Source organism: Bubalus bubalis, chromosome 8, assembly GCF_019923935.1.
Source record: "Bubalus bubalis isolate 160015118507 breed Murrah chromosome 8, NDDB_SH_1, whole genome shotgun sequence".
NCBI classification, from domain to species: domain Eukaryota; kingdom Metazoa; phylum Chordata; class Mammalia; order Artiodactyla; family Bovidae; genus Bubalus; species Bubalus bubalis.
The window spans coordinates 95,908,424-95,914,423 of record NC_059164.1 but is presented as its reverse complement, the minus strand read 5'-3'; positions in this window follow the sequence as shown (position 1 = coordinate 95,914,423).

Here is a 6,000-nt window from a genome sequence, read left to right as displayed (position 1 = left end):
ACGTCACTCAACAACCACACAACCACACTCTCGTGAGCCCTAGGGTGGGGGTGGGGAGCAAGGTGCAGTAGAATCTGTCAGCCAACTGAAGCTCAAAATCACTTTTGTTCAACTTCAGAGCCTTGGGTTTAAAGGTAAAAGTTCCCCCTAAATGTACCTTTAAGAAACTATAGATATTTTGAATAAACTTCTTGAGTTATAGGTTGTGTAGAGGGCTAATTACCTTACATCCTTTATTCACTTTCTTTTTGTTATGATAAGAAATTTCAGAATGTCGCATTCTACACAGAACCTTTTTGTGAGGATCTCCAGACTGCAAGGACTGTTTTGCTACTCAGTTCCAGGAGATATCCTGAAGTTGGAAGATGCAGGAACTAATATTTCTGACTAATGGCTGCTCCACTGAGGTGCAGTGGAGTGGACTCTGGCTGGGGGTGTCCTCTTAGACTCCCTTCTCTGGGAACTTGCCCCCCTCCTCTGGGCCTTTGCTCCCAGCTGCCATATTTCTGCTGTCTCCCCACCTGCCTGCTTCTTGACTAAGGGATTCGCTACTGACCTGCACTGAAACCATTCAGATCCTTCTAAAAATTTGGGCCTGTGTCTAAGGCAGGGGTCGGTCAGCTAGCCAAATCCTGCCTACTGCCAGTCTGTTTTTGTAAATAAAGTTTTGTTGAAATGAGGCCACATGCCCATCCATTTATGTATAGACCAGGGCCACTTTTACCAACAATGGTAGAGTGGTGCCAGAGACTGGATGGCCCACAGAGCTGAAAATATTCTCTACCCAGCATTTACGGAAGAAGCTTGCCCACCCTTTGTATAAGCGCAGTCAGTCAGTCTCTGTGAAGGGCTGGGCTGCATGTGAGAGCCCCCACATTCTGCCATGTAGACTGAGGAGAAGAGAAAGCCAGTCTGCAGACAGAGAGGCCTGGAGATGGGGATGAGAGGAGGAGAACAGACCACAGTAACCTCTGGGACCTCAGTTCTGCCTCCTTCCTAAGGTTACTGGGACTCATTGGTTTCTTTTAGACCCTTGTGATAAAATCATCTTTTTTTTTTTTTTTTTTGCTTAAGCCCAGTTAGGTCTCTAGTTTTGCCATCTCAGTTCAGTTCAGCTCAGTCACTCAGTTGTGTCCGACTCTTTGCGACCCCATGAACTGCAGCACACCAGGCCTCCCTGTCCATCACCAACTCCCAGAGTCTACTCAAACTTATGTCCATTGAGTCGGTGATGCCATCCAACCATCTCATCCTCTGTCATCCCCTTCTCCTCTCGCCTTCAATCTTTCCCAGCATCAGGGTCTTTTCAAATGAGTCAGCTCTTCACATCAGGTGGCCAAAGTATTGGAGTTTCAGCTTCAGCATCAGTCCTTTCAATGAACATTCAGGACCGATTTCCTTTAGGATGGACTGGCTGGATCTCCTTGCAGTGCAAGGGCCATCTAGAGTTCCAGAAATACTCTGGAGCACCTCTGTTCCTCCTGCTACTCAAAGGCGAGTGGTAGACCAGCACATCAAACTCACTCAGGAGCTCCTGCCTTCCCTTCATCCTTTCTTTGGAGCCGGTGAGTCTCTCCTGGCCCTGCCTGGGGAAGCAGGTGTGCACAAAGCTTGGCAGCTGTGCTGACATAGAGAGAAAGTTGTTGCTGAGGAGCCCAGGATCGGAGCCCCAGAGCATGGCCTTTCGTTCTTGACTGACAGCCATTGCGTCCTCCCGGCAGGAGCTGGAGTGGCCTCCGAACCTTGTGCCTCCCAGCAGCTGCAGTCGGGCAAAAAGCCAGAAGCTTCCAACCCTGGCCTTTCTGCCCTTGAGCTCTTTGAAACATTTCTCTCCAGTCCACTTTGAATTTCTTTTGGTAACTTTTTAATAAAAATGGGCTCAAATGTAATCTGGAGTTGAACATTTCTCGCACTTGCAGCCTATTAAAGACAAACACAGTGTTTGGCACAGAGTAGACCAGCAGCTGTAGTTTCAATTCATAGCAGAATTCAAACAAATTCTTGAGGAGGGCTTTTGGTTCAAGACGGCAGCTGGAACACATGTTTTCATCTTTGTTACTCCTTAATATTTCACTGGAATAAAATGATAAATAATACCTATCGTGGCAAAGAAATGGGAGCCGGGGGGAGATTGCCAGTAAGCAAGAAAGTTCAACCCTTTCCTGGAAGATGGAATAAATGGAATTTGTGATACATGCAGCAGTCAAAAAAGCATCAACCTGGAATGGAAGAGGGCAGCAGTGGGTATGAGAACCAGCAAACCTGGTAGAAACTGAAAGCGTTCTGGATTCATAGTTTGAAGGCACAGTGGGAGGCAGGAATAAGAAATGAGGTTCCCAGAGGAGGGATGGTTGAGTTGGTGCGGCCCACCTGCCATACTCTGGTACAGGTTAACCTGGTGTCTGCTCCAAGACAGCATATAAAGGCTATATCTTTAAACCAACCTTCTGGAGAAGGTTGGCTTCCCAAGTGGCTCAGTTGTCAAGAATCTGCCTGCCAAGGCAGGAGACGCAGGAGACAAGGATTCAGTCTCTGAGTTGGGAAGAGCCCCTGAAGGAGGAAATGGCAACCCACTCCAGTATTCTTGCCTGGAGAATCCCATGGAGAGATGAGCCTTGTGGGCTACAGTCCATGGGGTCACAAAAGAGTCAGCATGACTGAGCAACTGAGCAAATGCATACATATTAGACAAGGCTAAGGCATCAGGTGCAGACTGTGGTGTTCCAGGTTAGAGCCTCCACTTTCTGGCACTTGAATCTACAGCTTAGTTGTCAAGGCCAAACCTGTCAGCCGGCATGCCACCAGGCAACATTTCACAGCCCACAGAGGGCTCCCAAGCAGAGTTCCAGGGAGGAGACTTGGTGAAAAAATGATCTCTTTGGTTCCAATACAATGCAGAGAAAAACCACATCAGTGGTCTAGTCCTTTACACCTGTGGAATGACAACCAAAATTCACAAAACTTTGAGAAGAACCCCAGAACCCAAGAGACAGACCAAGATAAATAGACTTACCACAATGGAAATCTGGGTTAATTCATAAAAAAATCTTATAATTCATACAGTTGGATTCTTTAAGAGTATATTATATCCATGAAACAGGGTAAGAGGTAATAAGACACAGAAGAATAACAAGAGACAGTTCTTAGAGATTAAAAAGTTTTCATTATTGAAATAAAAAATTCAAAACAAGCTTGGAACATTAAGTCAAAGGAATCTCTCAGAATGTAGAACAGAAATATTGGAGAAAATATTAAAGCATTAGAACACATCCTGAGGTCACACATAAAAGGGGAAAGAATCACAGAGAGTTGAGAAAATGGAAATCAGCAAGGAAACAGGAGAAGAAAATTTCTCAGGGCTGAAGGACTGAATTTTAAAGGGCTGAGGATATCCAGCAAAATAAATGAAAACAGCAAAACAACCTAATCCTTAGATGCTTTTCTGTAAACTTCTAGAGCACCAAAGATAATCTGTAGAACCTATAATCCCCCAGAGAGATCAAATAGGTCACCTTAAAGGAGCTGAATTCAAACTCACAACTGGCTTTTCATCTATAATCTTCAGTGCTATAAGACAATACAATAATGCCTCCAAAGGTCTGAGCAAATGAGACTTAAAAAAAAAAAGACAACAACTGAGGACTTCCCTGGTGGTCGAGTAGTTAAAGAATCTGCCTTTCAATGCAGAGGACATGGGTTTGATCCCTGGTCGGGGAACTGAGATCCCACATGTTGCAGGGCTACTGAGCCTACACACTCCACAGCCTGTGCATTGCAATGAAAGATTCCATATGATGCAACTAAGACCCAACATAGCCAAATAAATTTTTTTTTTTTCACATGGCTCAACTGTCAGTTAAATATTAGGGCAAAATAAGCATATTTAATTTCCATGTACCCTTTTAAGGAAGTTATTTGAGGATGGATCCCAGAAGCATGGGGAAGTCACAAAGAGAAAGACATAAAATCCAGGAGACAGGAGGGCAGCCTAGTCAAGGAAGAAGGTTCAGGGACCCCAAGCAGCAGGATGGTGGTAAGTCTGGAGCAGAGCCAATTCTGGTGGACAACCAGCCCAGACTGGAGAAGAGGGCAGTGCTCTGCTTGGGAGAGTGTCCAAGAAAAATGGCCAGTCCTCGTGGCAGGTAACATGATTGAGAGGATGGAAAACCCTGAGGTATGAAAAATGCCCATCTTTCAGGGAAAAAAATAATGTATTCAGAAATGCCTAGAGAAATAAGAAGCTGTACTGGAAAGTCATTATCCAAATAGCAAGAAAAATGTATCATGATTTTGAGCAATTGCTGGAATCTAAGAAAGCGAATTCATTGTGCTTTAGGCTACAGGGACTGTTTTTGAGTGGCCAAGGGACTGTAATCCCAAGCTAGTAGAGGAGGAATTGATACAGTGGTCCTACTTGTTTGGGCTGTGTGCAACGTATATTGGGTGATAACACTGTTTACAGTATTATAACCCCACTTTTTAGCTTATCAACTCTAAACAGTATCCATTGATATTACTACTGATCTGTAAAATACAAAGATTTGAATTTTTTGGGGTAAAGATATGGGAATTTAGAACATGGGATTATGGTTGCAAAATGTGAATATTAACTGTGTCAGTTTAACATGATCATTCATCTGAGGGAGGTTGAAGACGGAAGGGAGACAGAAGGATAGAGCATAAATATTCTCATCTTACAAGAAGGAGAATCAGAGACTTCCCTGTTGGTCTAGTGGTTAAGAATCCCCCTGCTGATGCAGCTCACACGAGTTTGATTCCTGGTCCGGGAAGATTCCGCGTGCCACAGGGCAACTAAACCTGCACACCACAAGTACTGACCTGAGCGCTGGAGCCCAATGCTCTGCAACCAGAAAAGCCACTGCAGAGACGTGCACACAGGCAACTAGAGAGCAGCCTCTGCTTACTGCAACTAGAGAAAGCCTGTTTGCAGCAGCAAAGATCCAGTGCAACCAAAGCTAAGTAAAATTTTCTTTAAAAAGGAGAATCAAAATACTGTAGTTGATGAGACAGTAAGTGGAGACGCAGTATGTATGTTATTTAATGTTATGAAACTAACCACATATATCTATAAAAAATAATATGAAACGACAAACACTGAGCTAGGTCTTGAAGGAGAGCAGTGTCAGTGAATTCAAATCCTTGTATTTTACAAATCAATATCAATGGATGCTGTTTAGAGTTGATAAACTAAAAAGTGGGATTATAAGCACTAGTTTGATGAAGACAGTAGCCACCAGCAGACACTGCGTTGATCCGCTGGGTTTGCTGTAGGGACAGGTGGGGCTGAGTGGGGCTGAGCTCCTGGAGGCTCTGGGACTCAGACCTTTCCGCATTCCCAAGGACACCATATGAGTCATGTCTGTTCGTACACTCAGCGAAGTGAAGTTAGGGAGGGCTGTTTTTGAACCTGGTGGGCCTTGCCCTTTCCCATCTCAATTCATGGTCTGTCCTGGTTGCTGGGAATGAGTTTGCATTAGAGACAGAATACTCACAGGGTTCCATGTGGTCAGTTGGGGCCTATGGGCTGCTGGTGGTCAGAAGCACAACTGTGATGCTCTTTGGAACCGGGAAGGACCTTCTAAGTGACACGGAAGTGTCTTCCCAGCTGATCCTAAAGCCACTGTGTGGTGCTCTGCTGGTGATGTCTAGTGCTTGAGATGAGCCCAGGTCTCTGGGGGTTTCCCTGGGAGATGCTGGTTTCTATTGTTGGGCGGTTCTTAGAGTAAAGAGTCAGCATACTTTAAGGAGGAGAAAGCACTAAATTTTGCTGCCCTGGTTAAAGTGTATTGAAGAGTCAGCAAGAAGATGGGGCTAATGACAATGTGATGTCCTCCTGTTGCCTGTACTGAGGGACAGTCCTTTACAGTTACAGATGCTGCATTTGGCAGCATGTAATAAAAACCAGGGGCTTTCCAGCTGGCGCTAGTGGTAAACAACCCACATGCCAATGCAGGAGATGTAAGTGATGCCGGTTCGATC